The sequence below is a fragment of the Amblyomma maculatum genome, chromosome 9 (genome assembly GCF_055883805.1).
Source record: "Amblyomma maculatum isolate TAMU_Amacu chromosome 9, ASM5588380v1, whole genome shotgun sequence".
NCBI classification, from domain to species: domain Eukaryota; kingdom Metazoa; phylum Arthropoda; class Arachnida; order Ixodida; family Ixodidae; genus Amblyomma; species Amblyomma maculatum.
The window spans coordinates 90,979,426-91,003,118 of NC_139352.1; the positions used below are offsets into that span (position 1 = coordinate 90,979,426).

General features: G+C 44.4%; 1 long non-coding RNA gene across 1 annotated transcript; it reads left to right on the top strand.

Annotated features, from left to right (window-relative positions):
* Positions 1 to 4,960: 4,960 nt before the first annotated feature.
* LOC146179731 (uncharacterized) lies at positions 4,961 to 23,462 on the top strand. Its single transcript, XR_014700939.1, has 3 exons — positions 4,961 to 5,151; positions 19,830 to 19,862; positions 23,426 to 23,462. It is a non-coding gene; the product is annotated as an uncharacterized LOC146179731 (long non-coding RNA).
* The last annotated feature ends 231 nt before the right edge of the window (positions 23,463 to 23,693 follow it).

The window sequence follows — 23,693 nt, forward strand, 5'->3', positions numbered from 1 at the left end:
ACGGTGCCGTTCAAGATAGCACAACAGGCGTGTATTTGGTTGCCTTGGACATAATACAACACACACACAAAAGACTAACTGTTACGCAGTACGCCGCAACGTACTAGTAGTACCGCGCACGGTACACTCACGGCTCGCAAGCCGTTAAAAATTGGGCCAGGCGCGCACGACTGCCCGTAAATACGCGGAGCCCTCGGGCGACCGCGGGAGCTTCAAACCACGCGACTGCTCACAGACGCGGCTCCGTTCTAACTCGAGTTCCCTCCCCGCCGGAGCGTAGCCCCCCGACGCGCAGCGCTCCCTCTCTCTATTTTACGAGCCGTGTCACTCGTGTACGCTTTACTTTCACGCGGCAGACAGCCGAGATCATCGCCTCTCCCCGCGGGGGCATTGCCCGCCGTTAGCAATGTTTAGTCTGGCGGTTTCTTCCGATAAGTTCCGCTCTTTGCAGACACATGCGAAACCGGAGAGCGATGCATTCCCACCGTCCCGGTGCTCTGTCTGCGGAGAAACACGGCTGTTGTATATGGGCTTCTAGTGCGCGCATCGGGGCCCGCCCGGCGGGGGCAGAGGATCCTCTATTGCCGACGTCGCTACAAGCTGTTTTGCCCCAAGCACAACTGGTAACTCCAGAGACTTCCAGAACGGCAAATAAGGCCACCATCGAGCAAATCCTGCAGAGCCTCCTTGGTCGGTTTCCATTTAGGACCCCTGACGGGCCGTGGCATTACATTTGCAGGACAGCGCGCTACGCCTTTCTGTGGGGTGCTGAACCCACCTGATGCATCCCGGTCGGTGATGCATCATGGTCCTCCAATGTCTCTCAGTGCGAACAGTCTCTCACGCTGGCAGGCCGCCGCTATCGATCTCGGCAGCTGACGCGGAAATCTATTTCTTTCTTCATCTGAAACGACCGGGAGTGCATCTATTTCCACTTCCGACCTCGGAGAGGGAGCATTGAGACGAACCATCATATATGTAGTCGGCTTGTTGGGCGAGCAGCGCTCATAGTAGGGATGCCGCCCATCTCTGAGCGTTTCCGCCGTGCGCGTTAATGACAGGCTTCGTTGTAGATGGCGTGTTGAATGGCCTGACAGTGGAGTACGCGCTCTTCCGATAAGCCGTATTGGCGATATCTACCGACTGTTGGGTTTTCACCAAGAATTCTTGGCTTAGGATAATTGGTAGTGCTAGGCCATACAGGTGAATAAACGCTTCTGCGAACAAGTTGACCCCAGCCCACCACGAGCCAAACGTCACCGCAGGGGTTCACCTCCCCGCTAGAGAGCAGGAGTGGTGACCTTCGCTGTCGTATCCGAATGAACTGCCGTCAGAACTGGGAAAGAACCTCATCTCAAATCGGCAAATAATTACACTCGTGTTTAGCAATACCTTAAATGCAGCCCCTTTCTATTGCGATGTGAACAAAAGTCACGGGTGTGCTGGTCTGTTCTCTTACCTTGAATGCGGACGTGACGCGTACGGATTTCGACCGTTTGTAGTCTCTGCTGGCGCTGCTATCGGCTATCATCCGTCCGTTTTGTTGCTACGCTCGGCAATGTTCAGATACATGCGAGTGTTTGGTTGCATGCGGAGCTCCAGGAGTGCGTTCTGAGTGCAAGGGCGAGGACATGTGCTGCGCCCCCCCCCCCCTTCTCAGTGGTTGATATGACTTCAGCACGTACCCACAGAGACGCAGACTTCCTTGGCACAGGATTGTGCTCACTCTTTATCATTGGGACGCCACTCCAGGCACTCCTTGCCTTTAGGGACTGCAGAGCCGGCACCGGGTTCGCTGTTAGCGATCTGCTGAAATCAGGGCCTTGACTGGAAAGCTCGTTCAGGTTGGTGCATGGGCAGGTACTCAAATATATTGAAATGTAGGGCGGCAATAGCGGATGATGTGTTCTATTCGCTCCAAATGAGATGCTTCTGAGCGGCGTACTCTCATAATTATGGCATCGCTTGTACAAATTCGATAAGAGGCTCAACCGTTGCCTGTGTCTGTGGCTTGAGTTCGCGCCGCATTCACTGCTTGTAATATGTAAGGAACTCCGTAAACAGGCGTCGGAAGTGGTAACGCTCGCTTTGTGACAAAGTTGCACCACTGGGCGGCTTGACCGATGCGTACAACTGGCAAAACGCGTCGAGAAATCTCGCTGTAGTCTCTCGTAGCTCATAACAGTGCGAGGCCAGCAGGAAGGCATTAGCGCTCTGTCACTGTAGTATTGTATGTCGGTATCGGTACTCCTATCTGAGAACCAGGCGAATATGCGAACTGCAACGCCTGTTACAAAGCGGACGCGAGAACGTTTGCGGCACCTCTCTCCTTCGAACATATTGCGCTCTCATCAGCTATCCTGCGTTGTGTGCGTGCCACTGTTGCCCCAACGGGCGGCAGCTTCTGAAGCAGCTCGTGTCCTGCCAATACAGGGTTAGCAGTGTGGCCAGCAGACCATTCTGAATGCGCCGCGGGCGAATGGGGGTCCTACCTGAAACTTGGCGGAATGGTTGAACATGAAAACCACAGCAACTGAGCTCGATCTTCGGATGCTGGCCAGTATCTCCGGGCGCGTGATGGGGCTGGTACAGGTGGGTCGCCGCCGCTTGCGGCGGGGGCTGGTCTGGCGCCGATTTTTTGTCTGTTTTGGGCCGTCATTGCGCCCGCCACCGCTTCAGTGGTGGTGGACGACGCCTGCAGCGCGCGTCGTTCTCTCCCTGTTCCTTTTATTTCTTCTCTATTTTCTCTTCTGTCTGCACGAGGCCGCGGAGGTGGCTCAGCTACAGAGCCAGTAGCAGGCCCGAGCATTTTCTTTTCCTTCTTGCTACAGCCACAACAACAATCTCCGGGCGCGAACATAATACCGCGAGCCACAACGCCGGGTGTGCCAGGGAACACGCTCAAAACAAAGATTCTGTAGCCTCAGCCTTCTAACTTTTCTGGCTCAGTGTGTGCCAGAAGTTCTTGGCGGGACGTTTTGGATGCTAGCAGCGCCCACAGCTTCATGCAACATCACCCGATTGACATTTCAAACCCACACTTACGGTTTGAATAATGCACCCGGAGGGGTAATCATAGAGATCTGCCCAGCTTTCCCCACACGTCGGATAAGATTAGGTCAGACGGCCGGCATGATGAAATGCTAATGTTCATGTGAGGTTCTTGCAGTGCTGCGGCTCTGCACTGGCAGGCGCACTATGCTCGCTTAGACCACGCTGGTAGCACCAGTGCCCAGCACGAAAAAAGTGGACCAAGGATACAACCGTTTCATGGAGTAGTTCTGCCGTCGACCTTCGGCCACACTTCCATGCAAGAGGCATAGTTCAAGGGCAGGTTTAACGTCAGGCCATCCAACCGTGGACAGGTCCACCCTCTCCGCTCTCTCAACTCCTCACTGCACCCACACACTCTTCACTGGCACACCCAGCGCGCGCCGCCACCGGAGTAGACAAGAGAAATAAGGAAGCAGGCTGCTCACGTGATCTTATGCGGTAACCGCAGCACGCTTCTCCCTCACCGCTACTGCGGCGTAGCCAGGAAGGAAGGACACTGGCGACACCCTTAAGAGGGGTGGTGTTGTAATGTTTCCTCAAGTGATCTCAGACGTTCACCACTAAATCGAAAACTGGAAAGGGCACTGTGGAAATTAAAATGCAGAAATGTGAAAACTTAAGCATTGCTGGTGCTTACGGGGGATCACGTTTGCTCTCATTATCAGTATCAACTGAATGCACCATAATTATCTTTGTTAATGTCATTATTCACATTATTGCTCATATTAATCTTAATTGTCGTCGCTACTATCATCGTCAAGGTGGGCCAGGAGAATTATGACATGCATTTCACGATCCCGGGCGTGGCGCAGTTGGTTAAAGCGCTCGGCTGGGGATCCAAAAGATGGAGGTTCGATTCCCTGTGAAGACGAGATTTATTTACTTTGAACTATCTTCCTCACGGTAGACAAGGAGAATTATGATCAGCCTTTCGGGTAATGACGTCATTTAATGACAGCTACTAGTGGGATAGGACGCCGGACGTTGGGCGCCGCATGAGGCGTTATGGCCTTCGCCTGAAACAAATCGATTGCAGACCAGTAGTATTATCTGAAGCACCTGAGGAGCAGCTAGTGGTCTGGGTGCATCTATGTAAATTGCATTTAAAATATGTCTTCTAACAATAGCTATGAAGTTCATCTTTGACAGCACAGAGATGTAAAGAAATTCGATGTCATGATAGAGAAAAGAAAAAAAATCCACCTAGGAACAAGATGACAATATTGATAAGGGCCAACCTACGTCAGTAGTTTGGACAATCGGCTGCTTATGTTGAGGATGCGATAACAGCAACGCCAAAAATCTTTCGATCTAATCAATTTGTAACGCGCCGCTGGCCCATGCGATGGGAGCGCATGTTATGAGCAGCAGTGCTCGTTTGCAATGTCTAGGCCATGAACCTTATGTGTTAAAACTTTAACCTCTAAGGGTCCCGCAGTGGCTTCCTTGACCATAATTGCGCACTGGCTTTGTATCATACGCGCGTTGTGATCAATATCTACAGTTAGAAGCCGGTCGTAGCTGGGGAAAGACGTAACTAAGCAAGATACAGGCTGAAGCGAAATAAACAGGCGATTGGTGAGTCAACTCTGAGTATGAGGTTCGAAATTTACTTTGCAAACTTGCGTTCAGTCTTACTGTACGTCTGCACTGTGATGACTACGATTCCTCCTGAGGAGATTGACGGCAGTTAAGCGACATAATGTTCCAGCTGCAGATTGTTCATTATATGTGCATGACAGTACCAAGCCGCGAATTTCCATTAATGCGCGCCGTATTTTTATGCAGGAAACGAACTACTTATTACATGATAAGCTGCATTCTGCTCCTATTGCTGTTTTTTCTGTGTGGCGTGATCTACATCTTCACCTGCCCCAACTGCGGGAAGTATGGTAAGTTGGACCGAATACGAGTTTTAAAGGGGTGCCCGCTGGTTTACAGGCAATCAATACCATTTACTTTGCGGCTAAGGTTTCTACCTAACCAGTTTTGATTGTATGCAAAATCTCTGAACCAATTTTACTTTCCATTTGCATTCAGACACAGACCCACCGACTGAATTTGACACCAAAGTTGTTTCTACAGAACACATAACAAGTAAGTGCACATATTTTCTCTCTTTGTGTGCGCGCGCACGTTTGTGTGTGCGATCGAATTCGTTAGCGCAGTGGTAGTTTACTGTGAGCGAGTTTCTTGTGTGTTGCGAGCCGGTTAACAGTATGCAAATTTTCAGAGGCGTTTAAACTTTACCCTCTTTTTATGGCCTGCAGTTATTATCAACACAGGATTCACAATAGTGATTAATAAACAGTGAAGAGAATGCACATAGAGTTTGGAAGGTATTTGCTAAGGTTGACACTATTTTAGCCTGTGGAAGAAATACACTCCTACTTTGATAAACCTGGTCAAATATTTTTCTACTATTTTCGCGGATAACTCGAAACATTCTTAGTTTTTCTGCTCATGTTTAAATAGTGACATTACATAACCATCGGCTGTCGATTTCACACGAACAATGCTGCAGTAAATTTTGATGTTTCAATTTGGAACTGTCACATAGTCTTGTCTGTAATTGCGGCTACTGCAATATATTGCATAGACTGGGTTCACAAACCTTAAACTGTAACCAAAAATTACACGTCTCATCATCTAATAATTGTGAAATAGTTCCTTGATATTGAATTGCAAATACATTTTCGACGCAACTGGAATCTTATGAACTCGGTCACATCAGCAGCTGTATTGATAAGGCTTGGTGAGTGCAGATGCTCGTATCTTCCTATGTGCAGCAGCACACTTCAGGTTAGAAACCTTAGCGACCCCAATGCGTTGCTTCTTGTTGATATTTTCTATCTTTACTACCTTAACGCAGTGAGTACTGGCTACTGCAGGATAGCTTGTGTTCGATAGATACTATACAATATCACTGCGTGGGTTAACAGTTGAATCAGTAATGAGCTTGAAAAACTAATGTGACAAAGGATTTCGATTGAGAACAAGACCTGGCATTTAAACGCCCGAAGTAACTGGTGACATCGCTTTAAAGATTGTATGCATGGACGGTTTCGAATGTTCATTGCGGCTATTCATTCATGTTGAATTATTCTGTAACAGAACGAGAGGACTAGAGCAAGCGATGACGTAGAGGACAGACTACCATTTAGCAAATATTTTTAGCACGGTTTGATCGTTGGCGCTTTCGGCGCATCATGTGCAGGGTTATCAGGCAGATCGGAAAGTTTGTCACTGAGGCATCACTTTAAAGAATATTGGCGTACTTATTCATTTCTTTTTATGACCACAAACAACTAAAAAGGCGATGCGGAGGACCATTGGTCAATTTAGAAACCAACAATTATTAGGGCTATTAGGGCTTTGCAAAGAGAAAGGCAGCACAGTGTAAACTTGAGGGAGGTGTATGAAGGCCGTCCACTATCATGCAAATAAAGGCTGCTAAGCCAGGAGCAGGAAACTTCCCTACTATCGTTGTCTCCCATTTGATATGCCAGTTTCAATTCCTTTCAAAGCTGCCTAAAGAATGGACACTGAATAGTTGTATTGTTGTCTTTTCAACGATCTCAGGCAGAAAAATAAGAAAACTTGTTCATCGAGCGCGACAACACTACCACAAACGAATTTTATAAGGCCATTCGCCTGCGCAGGGAAACATGCTTTTTTGAAGCATCAGATGCTTTTTAGTCACCAGATGAGCTGTCATGTAGTTGAAAATAGAACTATCCCATTTAAGCCGCGATGTCAGACAGTCCGGTTTATAGCAGCGTGCAGATTTCTCGCACGTAGAATACGTTCATGACAGATGCCGGATAGGTGTACACTCATGGTGTACATTAAGTTTTCAGGAGTAAACGTTATTTGCCCTACCTGATAGGGGGACCGACGTGGATTACTTTTTCCATATTAGAGGGCAGTGAATGCTTCGTATGCAGGTATCAGTGCGTGGTTTGAGCGCCGTGAGTTACCTCAGCAATAGTGAATTTCCTCAATACGAGTCTATAGAGACGCCTTCATACCAGAAATATTTTCCAGTGTTGTCATAACACGCCGGAAATATCTTTCGTAGGAATTGGGGACTTGAGCCTATTATATTGCCTTATTACAAAATACCAAAGCCACAGATTGCACCGCGTAAAGTTTACGAGAGTAGAGCGAAATGCAATGTTTTGGTCTTCCGTTAGCAATATTTTAAAGGAGAACGTACAACCCTGCTTGCATGAAATCGGTTAATAATTTATATTGCATTCTTTACCATGTTACAAAACATAAAGCGCACTCCACATGGCTTGCAATTCGTCATAACAAAGTACAAATATAGTTTTACCAAAGAGTTTTTATGACATATCATAGAACATAACCAGGCATAGTAAATGCGTGTTCGTGTTTTGCTGTTGATACTGCCATCAGTACACCGAGATAAGCACCACCTATCTGAAGTACAAATATACCATTCCAAGCGGAAATCATTGCATCTTTAGTCAACCGGACATTGTATAATGTTCGTTTATTTGGAAATCAGCGTCAGCCGGACACTACGGAAAACAATTGCGCTAACCTGGAGTACGATTCGTTGTATGGAACGCATATCATGCATATACAGTTTTAATGGTTGAGTAGTTTTTAGGCCTATGGGCCCATACATTCAGGTTAATTTGTCAGACGTTATACTTGATCCGGGCCGTTCCTTGACATTTCCTGAGCAGAATAAAGGCTAATTTAACATACGTAGACCTTGATCCCAATGCGGGTATTGTTTGCTGGTGCCAATTTAAAACTAGAGCAGGATATTTACAGAAAACAACTTAATATGAAATAAACAAGTTTAAGAACGTTACTTGCTTACTTACTTCGCTAAAGTGGCTGAAAGAAATACGTTGAAAGAACGTGTTAAGGGGCGAGCCAATATAAGAATGTTTTGTTCTTTCGTTCTAGTGAAGAATATTATTAGAAAGACGACAAACGATGCAGCAGACAGTTTTAAGAAATATACATTATAAATGATACTCCGACATTTTCTGTTTAGTAGGGCCTATTTAGAAACTGGCACTAGCTGTTTCTGTTCCACATACGTTTCTCCCTTTTGTCTCAGCTGGGAGTCCAAATCACCGAGCCCACGCAGTGATTGCATACGCTACCGAGAGCGCGCCAACCACTGTGGGCCGTACTCTTGAGAGCAAATGAACATGTGATGACAACAGGCATTTATTGCGGCAATTACAACACCAGCTAGAAATGAAACATGCTAATGAAACTAGGTTGTCCGACTCACCAGCAGGTCTACAGGCGAATGTTCGCCCGCGCTACGGCAGGGGATGAGCTTCGAGGCCGGTCAGGGCGACCAGGCAGGAACAGTTACTCAAGGTTTCACCTTACTGGCGACTGTGGAGTACCACGATGATACATCCGCTCGCGTCGAGTTCCCGATGCCGAAGAGAACTGGCTTTCCCGCGTGAGCAGGGAGGGCTTCCGGGGCTCCCCATCTGCCTCGACGCTGGCGCCATCTCTCGATAGTTAATCCTAAACACCGACATTGCCGCCATTTCGCGATAGCTATAGTAGCTGCTAGAGGGGACAGCAGACATTAAAGGGGACGATGGGATATCGTTCCCCACATCCCCCAACCTAATTGACCCATGCGCCTTCAAGTACATGCTTCGGAGATATCTTCATGAACTTGCACTTGAGGCAGGTGAGCCGACGGTATTGTGAAGGTCTCCGCTGGATGGCTGGCATGTCACGCGGGCTTCAGTGTCTGCCGGTCGGCACGCAGCGGGGCCCGGTCGAAAACTGCGGCCGGGAGCCGGTAGAGGTGGGGACGTTGTCAGAAAGGCAGATATAGATGGCGCCAGAGAGGGTACGGAGCCGAGCCAGATGCTGGTACGGCGCAACACCAGAGATCGCGGGGAGCCGACGTGTCAAAAGGGCCCGCGAGGGCGACTTAAAGCTGCAGGCCAGGGTAGCAGCAGCCAGATGTGACTGCTGGCTTGTCTTGGCAGGGCTGCTCCGGACGTAATTCGCTGGCACAGGAACAGGCAGCTCCGCCGCAGCAAAGGGCAGCGAGACGATGTGCAGTCACCATTTACCATTTATTCGTCCTCTCGAACAGAAAAAAAAAATTAAGGAGAGGGAGCCCGGACAAGCAAAAGCTTTGCCAGGCTTAAAACCAATTAAAATTAAATAAAAGTGAGCAGAAGCTCGACATAAAAAAAAACTTTTTTCAAGCGAAAAGAAGTATAAAAAAAAGAAATAAAAAAACGTGTGCAGTAGCCAGTAAGCCGCAATTGCTCATGTGAAGCTGCATAACTGACCGAAATCTCTCCCTCTCCGCATGCCTTTAATGTAAGTCACGAGAGGCGCCACCGGCATCCGCACAGGCCTCGTGGCTCCGCACAAAATTCGCTAGCAAAACGTGTCATGCGGCTGTAGAAACGCTAAGTTCAAGTGAAAAAAGCCCTTTCTTGAGTTAGGCGAGAGTGCGCCGTTCGTCCTAGGCTGCGAAAACAAGCGGACAGCAATGTGCTCCCGCTGTGAAACACTACGGACATGGCGGTTGTCACTTCTGACGCGTGGTGTAGGCAGAACGTAAGCTTTAGGCCTAAAAACCACTATGAAAAAGAGCGTTTAAAAAAATAATAACACTCAAAAAAGGGTTACGTGCCGTGCACCAAGCCGGAAGGAGACGTCGCCTCGGTAGGATGGTCCTACTTCGCTCACCGCTCGAAGCATATTTTCGGTCAGCGCCCAGTGTCCCGGACGGTGTGGGAATTCCTGGTGCCGAGCTGCAATACCAGCAAACTTGTGGCTCCCGTGTCCCCAGACTACTCGGCTCCCAGAGCTCCCGACTCCCGGACTCGCAAAGAGACAGAAGAGAAAATATGTACTGGACTTGGACCACCCACGCGGCTTCCGTACTCACTAGCCTCAGGCCGGCAACTCCGTGGGCGGTAGGCCTCGCATTTCCTCGAATTGGACCGCGCTGTCCTAAAATTGAAGGAGGCTTTCCAAAGGGTAAAGAAATGCGCTGAGCTTGTTAAAAAGTTCAAACATGCTGCAGCGGAAGTCACTTCGCACTCAAGAAAGGTCTAGCACTTGTCATGTCCGAACAAAGAACTTTTGTTGAACCGAACAGTCGTCCTATGTTTCAAGAGTAGGCCCCAAGTGGGCACCAGATGTGGTGTTTTAATAGGGGTGTAAATACACTTTCCACGCTTAGCCGCGGCTGACAGTCCAAGCCGCCGATTCCATCTAGTGTATGCGTATATACACTACCGAGCGCACTGCCGACCGCTGCGGGCCGTGCTTTAGGGAACAAATAACACGTGCTGACAATATATAGGCAAGCATTTTTTGATGGAATAGCAACTACGCCAGCTAGCAATAAAGACTCTAATGAATCGAGGTCGTCCGACTCACTAGCAGGGCTGCAGGCGAATGTTCGTCCACGTTAGGGCAGGGGATAAACTCCCGAGGCTGGACAGGGCAACCAGGCGGGAAAAGTCCTGCAAAGCCTCACCGGCGACGGCGGAGTGCCGTGATGATACGGCAGCTCGTGTCGAGTTCCCGATACCGAAGAGCGGGGAGGATCTCCGTGGCTCCCCAGCTGCCGCGACGCTGTCATCTCCCCATAGTTTTCGCGATAGAGTTACCAACACGGGGGAAAGCCTATTTTAAAATAGACGAATATAGATTGTTCCCCAAAATTTTAAAATAGGATTGTTCCCCATCATTCCCCTCCCTATTTTCAAATCCAACAGATGTATCCTGAAATGTCAAGTATATTGCCACAAATTTCTCCGTCGGGTGCAGGTCCGACGATGCTCAGAGCTGTCACTGAGAGGAACAGATTGTCACTATAGGCTTTTCGAAGGCACATGTAAAGCGCCTCTACACGAGTTCAGGCTACCCAAAGAACTCATGACCAAAGCATTCATTTAAGGTTTCTTTTAGCTAATAAGCAACCGCCACTGAGATCCTGCATTTGCATCAGCAATGATCGCAGGATTGCCTCTGACTTGTTTTAAACAGATTTTCTATATATATGCACGACAATCGCTCACTAGTGAAGAATTGTATCGCCCCGTCACGGATGTGCCGTGGTCAGGGCGCTCGACTACTTTTCCCAAGGATGAGAGTGCGAATCACAGCCGCGTCGACCGCTTTTTGATGGAGGTGAAATAAAAGGCGCCCATGTGCTTGGCGATATCAATGTGCGGTAAAGAATTTTGTTCGGCAGAAAAGCCCATAGCCCGCGTCACTTTGGGACCACAAAGCTCGGAAACCAAACGAACTAAAGCACAAATCATTATCCTAACAGTTTTTGCATTGCTAATCTTCACACTTTATTGTATGAATGCTTTATCTCCAATTATACCTGTGCTCATATTGGCACCTTAACTGTGGTCAGCTTACACGATGTTGCGCATACATACCTACATTGCTGTGGTCCTGCGTTCAAGCACCGCTACATCTTTCATTCCTGAGTAGTATTTAGCTTTTGCAAATTCGCCTAAAGTACGCGCAGGCTGCAAAACATCCTTTAGCACCGCCTTTTTACGAATATGTGGTAATTTGTTAAATACTGATAGTTTTAAATAATTACTACAGCATCAATAACCATCAAAAACATGCGTTAGTAAGTCATACGTCCTAGAACTCGTTCGGCATTAGCCTCCTTTGTCGCTATCGGTACTAAGTACCCTTTGTGGCCTATGCGTTGCGTACTAGTCTGATATGCAGGATATAGCGTTCACACCCTACTGGTAAAAAAATTTATTTTATTGTGATACTTATATTTTCCTTAACACTCGGTTTAAAAGAACCTGTTGAAAAACAGAATTCTTCTATACCACCTGACACGGTTGCTGCGACGTTTCAGTAAAAGGAGCAGTATGCGTTATTGAGTTGTAGCTGTTTGACAGACATCCCCGTCGACTTCTTTCTTGGTATTATCTCAATTAGGCATTATTTGTGGAAGTGTTCAGATAAATTGATCCGCATGCTTCACTGGAGCTTCATTATCCACATCTGTCTCAACGGTGAAATGTTTGCCCGCTAATTCATTTCCAGCTTGCACAGGCTTTATTTCGACAATTTCGGCAAAGCAAAACTGCTGCTAGATATCAGCCAGCGTTACTGAATAATTCCTCCAAGTAAGGTCCACGATTACAGTACAGTAGCAGTGTCTCGTTTTCTGGCGTTATTCGCTCTTATAATCGACAAATTAGTGGTAAAACTATGGAACCGCTTTAAATAACAATGAACTTCTTTCCTAAACAAGCATTTTAGTTTCAGATATTGCCTATAGCCAAACACGCCATGTTTGACTAGCCCTGAATCTTGCATGGTTGCTGAATACGTCCAAACTGCCCGGACGCATGATCTTGTTTGCTAGGTGTCATGTTCGTTGATGGGTTAATATCGGAACGTTTACTGTTTCCCCTATGAGTACAATTCTGGTTTGTAATAAACAAGAAAATAAATTCTCGCAGGTCTTACTCATGGTTTGTTCTAAAAAAAATTAGTTCAAGTCTGTTTCCGAATATGGATTTTCGAAAAATATTAGTGTTCGGTCGAATACAATGTGCTCGTTCAAATGTGATGAGGGCTCACAGAAGCACCATGTTAGGCTGTTATGCAGTGCCTTTGTAGACAAAACCTTGGCAAATTACAGTGACACGCCGTGGTGATAAGATATGGACGAATTTTGAATTAGCGCAAATGGTCTGCGATTGTGTTAAAATGTCTCAAAAGGTAACTAAATTATTAATTTGAGGTGCAAGATTCAATTTTGAGTGAGCGTACGTTTCTGCCAATAAAATGGGGACTTGTGCGTTTAAGACGTTTTCAGTACGTATAAAACATTTAGCCTTATGCGAATATCTCAACCGAATAATCATGGCAAGCACCAGCAAGGTACTCATTCGTTCTTGACGGTTATGATCACCATAACTGCTTCACTGTTTTGCTGTGGCACCAATATCGCACCAATGCTACTAACATTATCGAACCTAGCGACAAGAAACAGCTGTTTATTTGATCCGGGATGCTCTCTGTAGCTCAGTCTATTCTATAGTTGTTTAAAGCCGTTCACAACAGCGCACTGTATTCAAAGACCTCACTTTTGAGGTGTATTGTGCCATCAGTAAACAAAGAGCTGAACTTGTGTGGAAACCAGCGTTTAGTGCAATTGATTTCCTCTGGATAAGATCGCCAAAAGTTGAGACAATTTTTCCGCCTTTACAGCGCGTCTTGTGTAGAGTTGTGTGTGACGCGTTTCCTCTGACCTGACATAGCTGAAAAATAAAATTTCTACCCATGTCCTATTAGCTCTCGGTACCGTTGTATCCCATAAAACCATCACATTGAAAATTGCGCATCATTTCTTAAATGTTACGGAAGGTTTACGTCAAACTCAAGTCAATTTATATGTTCTGAGATGCGAGTAGCAAAATCTTTTATTAAATTTCAATGCCTCCATTCAAATATAACAGATGTTCAGAATGTCTACGGTACATTATTCGTTGCAGGTCATAGACCAGGCATTTAGAGTGTCAGCAGTAGGTTAGGGCATGTTGTGAGAATTAGGCTCAAATAGCGTAGTGGCCCAAAGAAAATATTTAGGAACTTGATATGCATAAGTATGAAAGAACAGTTTATTTCAGCCGAATATGTAGGGTGCTGCAATCTTAGGCGGTGATTTTTGTAAAGTATGCCTGAAATTGCTTCCGTTCGGTTGTATGCGATTATTTGCCTTCAGTATTTGAAGGATGAGGTCAAATATCGAGGATCCAGGGAGCAAAATGTTTGGGATGCGGAAGGACATATTTTAGGTATATTCGGAGGACAAATTCCATGGGACTTAAAGCTGCATGCGCCTAATAAACTTACGTTATAACCTTCTAGTGGCATATACACTCTTCACATTGTCGCTCCTAAAACACCCACTGCAAATAAACGCCCGATGTCCACTAACTTTGAGCCTGCTTCTGTCACAGCCGTCCAGATTATTTTTGCCGTTCTATATATAGAGAAAGGATCATACTAGTTTGTTAAGGATGTTATTCTGATGCCTGCAATTTATGTAGCCTTTTCTACCCGCCTGTATCTTTCGTGTTTGGCGTGGTTCCAGCGTACTTCGAAAAAAGTCATTTTCCACAATAAACTAGCAACCTAATATTTGCAGCTCTACCAGGTTCTTGGCTTATTGCTTCCTAATTGGTGGTCTCGTAGAACGTTGGGTATATTTATATGGCTGCATTAGTCCGACTTTCTTTTACTTAGTTTATATATGCATTACAGGAAATAAACGTAATATTAAGAATACATTGCGCTCGTCCCTCATTTCATTGCAAACTGCAGAAAGAAAACATCCTGCCCTCGTGCATACGTTTAACCCCAAGCCTAAACACAGCTCAGCCCATTCATGATATCTTCATAGCGGTCGTGGATGTTTTATCTTTCAATGGAGAATACCTTCCTCTTTCTCTACATAACTTATTACAGGTAACACGAAATCGCTCATAACTCACCAAATTCTGAGAGTTACAGTTCGGCACGACGCACAAACACGCTTCATTCTCAATTGATGCTCTACATAATTGTTGGCCTGTGTGCTTCTAAATCTTCGGTCGTCGACTAACGAAGCCATGCATACATCGTAAATTACTTCCTTCTCCATCATTCACTATTTTCTCTTTCCAAATACAAACGCCACTGTTGGTTATTGGCATGTATAGTGTCTGGAGCGGACGTCGAAACATCAGTAACTGACTGTAATGTTACAATACGCAGGGCTGATTTAAGATACTTGCGGAGGATTTACACGACCTGGTAAACGAATTCGACTGCATTTAAATTTATCAATTTGTAACTCTCGAGAGGCCTAACTATGCGAGCAGGTATCATCTCGGTAGTACTGGACATTTGGGAGTGCGATTGACATCAAGCTCTATGTAATGCCAAAGGTTTCGATAACTAATATCTGATTTCAAAGCAGAGGAAGAAATACCTTGGCTCTTGTCTGCCCTCTAGTGTACTTTGTATATGTGCATCACTTAGCATTACACGTGACTTTTCCCTCACACAACACAACGTAACCCCGCCGGGGTGGCGCAGTGGTTACGGCGCTCGACTACTCTTCTCAAGGTCGCGGGATGGAATCCTGGCCTTGGCGGCCACTTTTCGATGGAGGCGAAAAGCAAGGCGCCCGTGTGCTGTACGATGTTAGTGCACGTTAAAGAATCCCAGGTGGTCGAAATTTCCGGAGTCCTCCACTACGGCGTCTCTCATAGCCTGAGTCGGTTTGGGATGTTAAACCCCACAAACCAACCAACCAACCAAATAACCAACCAACCAACCAACCAACCAACCAACCAACCAACCAACCAACCAACCAACCAACCAACCAACCAACCAACAACACAACTGATCTTTTAAAATTTATTTCGTCTAGAACACAGCTATAAAAAGCCGACATTTTATCACTAGAATCCTTTACGCCGTCTATACGTGAAGTCTGACGCAGTGCTAACGATACTGATGACATATACGAGCTAGCGTTGGTAAGCTCTAGGAGATGGCTGAGGAAAATTATGTGGAGTAGTTTTGCTATGTTTGTTTTAGGTAACCTGAAACTATGATCTCTTCATAATTGCCTTTCTTGAATCAACTTCTTGAAGCATACCAATACGGGTCACAAGGCGCTACAATTGTTTAAAAGGTCGAGTGTCTTACACTACTATATTATTCTTTTAATATACTAATAATATTACAGTAGAATTATTTTACATCAGTTTTTACCAAGCAGATTTCAAAAGACTCACCTATGACCATGTAATCATAATTTATGTGTGCAATAATAAAGCAATATAATATTTTCAGGTAATCAAAATTTCCGCGATGTCTACTACTTCATCTCGCATAGTCTAAGTCGCAACCATATCGTAATGCCGGCCTGCTCAAATTAAAACTGGTCGAAGTTGATTTCTGTCCCTTGATCTCCGAAAAACATTGAGTACTGTCGATAAATTGCGCAGTTCATTTGTTTTTAGAGGTCACAGAAGCAGTAATATAAAAATGGCCTTTCTAGGCGCAAGCTCGGTCACCACAGCGACGCACAGAGGTTAGAAGATACTGAGGAATTTCGAATTAGAGTAAATGGTCTGGCAATGTGAAACATATATCAATGATATGCTTGTATTGTGGTTTTAATAATTCAACTAATCTTTCAATGAAACTCACTGCTTCTAAATACACTTTCAATAAATATTTCAAGATATTTGCTATCTTAATCAGTAGTAGTAATGTATTTCAGACATTCTGCTCACCAGGTAGCAAGAAACCTCTAAAACAAACTGAATGATATGAATTCACGTACATTCGGGAATATAATAATTAAAAATGAGGTCATATCTTTTGAAACATGCAGGAAAAGTGACAACCTTTGGGATTTAATTTTTCCCATCGTTATTCCGTGCTTTCCGTTGAAAAGAGGCGATGAGTACTCAGTAGGGTGTGACAAACTAGTAGAGAAGGGTCCACTCAGCAACAACACTAAGCAATGTAATATTTTTAAACCTAATGACGCATGCCTGAACTTAAGGGACCTCTGGACATTGTCAACTCTTCGTACGACATCATAACTAACCTGCCAGGCTATGATACAGTAATGGTGGCTTTTTGTTTCACCTAAACCCTAATATAAGAAAAAGCTTAAGCTTACTTCCCATTTAGCTAGGACCAAGTGAATCGCCATTGCGCACAAGTAATAGCACACCAGTGCTCCGATATCCACATATATCTCTCTTTTCTCTAGTTAAGTTCAGATAAACTTTGCACGTATTGCAAAAACGTTGCTTTGGTAGCAAAGGGTTCGCGTTCGGGCCGCGATTCCGACAAATTTACTTCAGTTTTGTTATATAAATTTATTATAAGAACCACTGGATCAATACAATTTGGTAAACTATCGTACACGGTGGCTGCGACGTCTAGACTGGAAGGAGCTCCATATTTTGTTCAGCGCTGTTTCTGACAAACATCCTTGTCGGCTCCTTTACTGATATCAATTAAGGTATACAGTACAAATTGTGCAGCCTTGGTAAATCGATTTCCTTGATTAATATTCGTTTTTAATCCCGCAAATATGCCTCAAGATCATAAATATTTATCGCTAATTCATGTCCAGTTGATTTCGTTTATTCTGCACAATTAAGAACGTGTTTTCCTGCTAATTAAACTTTTATCTGTTAAAATGGCGAGAATTGGGCCTAGGTGGTTATTCATAACTGGTTTCACCGCGCTAACACATTGAACGACAGAAAAGACAAAACACCACGGAGCGCGAACTAACAACTGGTTTTAATGGATGAAACGGAAGTCGTTTTATACACAAAACGTGGTCGTCATCAAACAAACATAAGCAACGAGGAAACATGAGGAAACAATCATCGCAGGGAACAAAGGCATACAGCTAGACACACTCATCGCGATAATCTAAGGAAATCAACTGCTTTCGCAGACAACGACAGTGCTAGGTTGCTGATACACATATCGGCCCTGACAGATTTTATTTCAAACGCTTCTGTGATCTCTCTTTCGGTTTTATCTACTTTGGAAGTCATCGGGTCATCTACTTTCTGGTCATCTACTTTGGAAGTAGATGACCCGTACAGAATACAGGGATCTGAAAAAGTCGTGGACTTCCTTAAAGAAGGCCGCAACGTTAGTTTCCTCTCCATCGATGTTCAGGACATGTACTACAACATCCCAAAACCTGATGCCGTGACCGCCGTCGAGGAGGCTGTGGAGTACTTAGGACCCACAAAATTGCAGAGTCAATGCGGTACTAGTGTTCGTGTTTTTTTAGACTTGCTTCAGTTGCACTTGGGATCTCTGTTTGTCGAATTTGAAGGGAACCTTTTCGAGCAGAGCACTGGGATCTTCATCGGCTACTGCTTGGCGCCGATTTTGTCTGACCTGTACATGGCAAAAGGAAATAGGGCATTGAAGCACCAGCTCGAATCCCTCGGAGTGCTTGCATCTTTCCGTTATGTTGATGATTTTTTGGTGTGTTTTCCTGGTGATGCAAGCAGTACTGTAAACCCCAACTTGGTTATTAATTTGCTTGAAACGGCGTTCAAGGGACTGAAATTCTCGTTTGAACTGGCGGAACAATCGGTGATTAGGTTTCTGGACCTCGAAATTCATAAGGGCCTAGAGCACACGTGTTGGCTTTACAAGACAAAAGGGGAGAAGGCGATTTTAAGGTATGATTCCGGACACTCAAAATTAATCAAACGGTCCATCGCTAATACATGTATAATTCAGAGCATCAGGAAGTAATGCGTGCATAAGGTAGAGCAAGGAATTATCCAACAGGTTGCAAGGTTAAAAGATAGCGGGTACCCTGATATTCTCCTGGCCTCGATTTGAGAAAAAATCCTAAAAACATTGACCGCAAAAAAAGAAAGAAAAAAAATGACCCTGAAGGTTCCAAGAAGATCACGCGTCCGATTGTCATCCCGTATGTACACGGAGTATCGCACGGTCTAAAAAAGATTGCAGGCAGACACGAAGTTCCTGTGGTGTTCACGGCACCCAAAAAGCTATCGGGGTTGTGCGCAAAAATAAACAGACTCGATGAAACACCCAAACTACGTTGCACCACCAACCATGAGAGGAAACACGTCGAATGCGATACAGGCGTGGTTTATTCCATCCCCCTCTCATGCGGATTGAAGTATGTCGGCCAAACGGGTCGGTGCATAAACAAAAGGCTAAATGAGCATGCTAACAATTGCAAATCAATTGCGCATCCAGGGAAGCTGGCTACGCATTTCCAGCACTGTAAATGTAAGCCTCAATTTGAAAAAACCGCTGTTATTTCGCATTGTGATAATAAAACCGAAAGAGAGATCACAGAAGCGTTTGAAATAAAATCCGTCAGGGCCGATATGTGTATCAGCAACGTATCACTGTCGTTGTCTGCGAAAAAAAGTTGATTTGCTTAGATTATCGCTATGAGTGTGTCTAGCTGTATGCCTTTGTTCCCTGCGATAATTGTTTCCTCATGTTTCCTCGTTGCTTATGTTTGTTTGATGACGATCACATTTTGTGTATAAAACGACTTCCGTTTCATCCATTAAAACCAGTTGTTAGTTCGCGCTCCGTGGTGTTTTATCTGTGCAATCCATAATGTGACTGCAATACTCAAAATACACTGCAGCTCGGTACCATGTCCTGTTTCTGAATGCCAGAATGCCAGGGCTATGCTTACAGCACAGTAAATCTGCCTCGATTTAAAAATATAAATATATGTTATGCACACTAATGGTGGTACTGTCGACAAATTTATATTGGAAATATAGAACCGTGTGGAATACCGACCAACTTACATGTTAAAGAAGCATTTTAGTATGAAATTTTTCAATAACCACATAAACCGGAACTTGCTATTTGAATGGCCCTAAACTATGCATGGTAACCGGACAAGTCTAAATTGCCAAGGCAAGTTACCTTCTTTGCCGTGTATGACGTTAGATGATGGGTTCATATCAGATTTCACCGATGTCCCGGTCGTTATAGTTGCTGCTAGCAATTACAAACAAACAAAAAAAAATTCGCAGAGCTGGCTCGCAGTTGTTTTGCATCTTGGTATATCCGAAATACTATTTATTGCTGCAGATTGGAATGTTTGCGGCAATTTGATTTGAAAGCTCAGAGAAGTACTCATTCATTACTTTTGTTTTACAATGCCTTTCCAGGCGAGCATCCAGCCATGACGCCTACGCACCGAGGTCAGAACTCAATGTGCAATTCTGAATTAGCGTACATAGTCTGGTCGAACAAAAATTTATACGAAAAGTGTACAAAGCTGATCAGCCGAAGTGCAATGTTCAATTTTGAGAAAGGTGTATGTTGCTCGTAAAATGAGAAGTGTGCTAGAGGACGCGATGAGTACGTATAAAGAGTTATGTGAATATCTGACACCGTATAATGTCCTCCTAGAAAGTTGCGCTTATATCGTCTAAGATCAATATTTGCATAAATACTTCAAACACTAAATCATTTAGATTTTGCAGCCATTATCGCACCGTCGCCACCAAGAGTATTAGGAAAAGCATGCATCTAATGACGAAAACAGCTATTTATTAAGACCGCGTTACTTTCTGTAGCTTCAGTTCCAAGGACTGGCACTGTGCAAAGCATTGCAGATTGCCTTTGTAATTGTTTCAGAGACTTCGGAAAATGCGCAACCTATTCGAAGACTGGTTTTCATTCGCTTTATAGAATCCGATCTGGACAGTAATGTAACTACCACTAAAGGGGAAAGATTATTGAAAATGTACAATGGTTGTCAACAGTGCGGCGTTTTGAAAAACGTAATATAATCAGGTGCAGATGACTTTAATGGAGCGTGGCGTCACAACAAACAGCTGATTATGTGCTTTTTGTACATTTCGAAATTCATTTTCAATGCTGTTATTTTCACGACGCATTGTTGCCAAAAATGTGCGCGATAATTTATTGGCTTTCAGAGTGCGTATCCGTAAATATATTTTAATTTCATTTCATTTATTGAAGCCTTCAAGGCTCGACGGCATTACATAAGGCGGAGGCACTAACATTGTACAACAGCATACCAATACCAGTTAAAGAAACAAAACAAAGAAAGAAAACGAAACAAACAAATAGTAACAAAATATACAAGAGCAGTCTAGTGCACATTGTTTAATAGAAGACTGAAGGTGACTCGTTAGTTTCGCTCAAAAATTTCACGATGTTTGCATGAAGCAATAACGACCGGTAAATCATTCCATTGGGCTATTGCATCTGGAAAAAAATTATTCATTGGTGCAGTGCGGCCAAAATTATCGGGTGATTGTGATTAAGTCAACGGGACATTCTTGAAGGAGGTTGCAGGAGAGGGTGCCAGTTGTAAGGATCTTAAAAAAAAACGAAGGAGGCAGAGACGTTATATTATGCGGCGTGATTGAAGGCTTGGGAGGGAAAGAGTTCATTTTAGCGATGTGATGCTAGTTTCACGTGAGTACTGTGACATGATAAACCGCGCGGCATGGGTTTGGATGGCCTCTAGATTATTAGCGAGGCATGCTTGTGGAGGGTGCCAGATGGATGAAGCGTATTCTAGTTTTGGACGTAGATAGGTCTGGAATACATAGGTCTGTACGTACATAGGCCCGTGAAGATAGCGCTGCAATTTCCCGTCATATCTGATAAAATTTAAATGTCCTATCAGGTCTGGAGAACATTAGTTGGTGGGATAATGAGAAATGAAAATTTGCTCATATAGCGTGGTGGCCCGAAGGAACTCAATATGTAGAGATATAAAAGGTTTGCAGTGGGCCGCGAGAGAGCAGAATTTGCGCGAAGTATGCCTTAAATCGTTTTCATTCGCTCGTTTGTCATTGTTCATTGTCAACAACATTTCTGGTATGCACACGGACATCTTGTGTGGACATGTTTAGAGAAACATGATCGTATTTACGCTTATACGTACGACTGACATATTCTCTCCTCTGCGTCGCTCTGTTACTTCAGTCATTCTAAAGTTATGTGTAGAGCTGATCCGACATCAGAATAATGTTACACAGAAGCGAATAGGAGGGGGCGTGTTGCTTAGACATCGTAAATCAAAGAGCATAGTGCAGGAACACGACACGGGGACGACGACAAAACAGGATAGCTCTTGTCATGTCTTGTCGTCGTCCTCGTCTTTTGTTCCTGCGCTATGCTCTTTCATTTAAAATGTTGCACACTATTTTTGATGTGATCATTAATTGTAAGCTTCTGCAGCAGCTATATCTGTTGCATTTGGTCTGATATCCGCACACTTCTGAGTGTCAATTTTTACAAATGACCTAACAAGCTGACCACAGCAGCAGCTGTGCCAGTTTCTTGATTCTTGCTTGCTAATTAGGTCCATGAGCTGTTAGGAAAGCATAAGATGTTTGCATGTAGCTGCATTTCTGTCTACGTTTTATGGTCCAAGAGTTCTTTCGAAGATGGAATCCTTTGCAACGATGGTATATGCCATCACATTTCACCGAACCTTGCTTTTTTGGTGACAGGTATCTGCGAAATGAAGTAATAGCCAAATTTGTGTCAGTTCAGAAGTTTGTCATACGCACTCACGCTCACAACTGCAGCACAGAAAGAGATCTGACTCTCCCATCCTTTTTGGGCAAACGTCTGTAGCCACAGCAGAAGCCTTCAGCATATATCTGGGTACTCACAGAAATGCGAACTAAAACACACAATTGTCTTACGATAAGAAGCAATTAACTTTCCCATGACGAGATATTAGAAGCATGATGCTGTCTATAGAGCGCATTTTCTTTAGCGGTCCTCGCATGGCTAGATCTTCAACGTTTCATTTGAGCTCTTCTATTCAGAAACAGGGCATTCATTCACTACTAAGACGATCTATCTTCCAGGATGAAAAGTGCTGCTAAACTTTTCATCAATGATTCAAGATATTCATATTCATAGTAATCAGTGCGCGCTCTCGTTTTCTGGCAATATAACAGTAGTTAAGCTGTTATCGTTGCGAGAAATGAAGCCGCATATCACAGTTTGAATGATATTAATTTAAATATATTCAACAAGGCTGGCTCCATTTTGTCCGTTAAAAACACGAGGTGCTCTGTAGGGCTGAATTCGGGCCCGTACAGGTCCATCAACTCGGCAACTAAACTGAGTAACATGTTTTCATTAAAGCCTCTAACTCTGATCCTTTGCTAGGATGCTTCTATGTGGCTGTGGCGAATATTCTTGCAATGACAACTAGCTTATTTCGTAACTACCTACTGCCAAACCTCTTGCTGATGCAAAGAAATAGAGGAACCGGCTACTTTCGACTGCAGCAAAGCGCCGTTGTGTTAAAATTGATGTATTCTGTACAACACATTACGGCCCGTTTGTTTGCAGCAGTTCTGGTTTCTTGGGCGGATTTGCACATAGTGTAATTGTTTAGAATCGATTTAGATAGTACATGCAGAATTCTTGATTAGGATACTGATAGTATGCAACTGAGTTTTTGCAAAGGGGCTGCATACGGTAGCCATATAAGCTCTTACATAACTTACTTAAGAGGCGACATTTTGTCTCCCCAACGCATTGCCTGCCTTTATCTTTTCACGGTTCTCCTTTTTAAGGTTACATTTCTAATTTCATTTCCATTCCTTTACATATTGCACAGCAATTACTACTAAAACCACTCGGCACAGCTGTAAATTGCACAAAAAAAAAAACACCACACATGCATAAATCTGATGTTTTTGGGACGCTATATCATATACCGGCTTACTGATGCAGCACTGTACTTATGCTTTTCTAGCAACACAAGCCGGCGACGTTAGAAAAGTTACAACTACTACGAGACCACCTACAGGTGAGGGATAATTGGACCTCATAAAAAAATGGAGCGAAAGTAACCTTGCTTTTTTGAACGTCGGAAAAAGCGTCCATTCAATTCGCAAAGGCTTAACATTTATGGCATCACGAGACTCGTTGGGCGCACTTTGTGTTTCTATACGGTGCAGCTGTGTCGTAAGATGGAACCTTCTTAAACTCTGTAAACTATATTGTACACTCTTTTTCTAGTT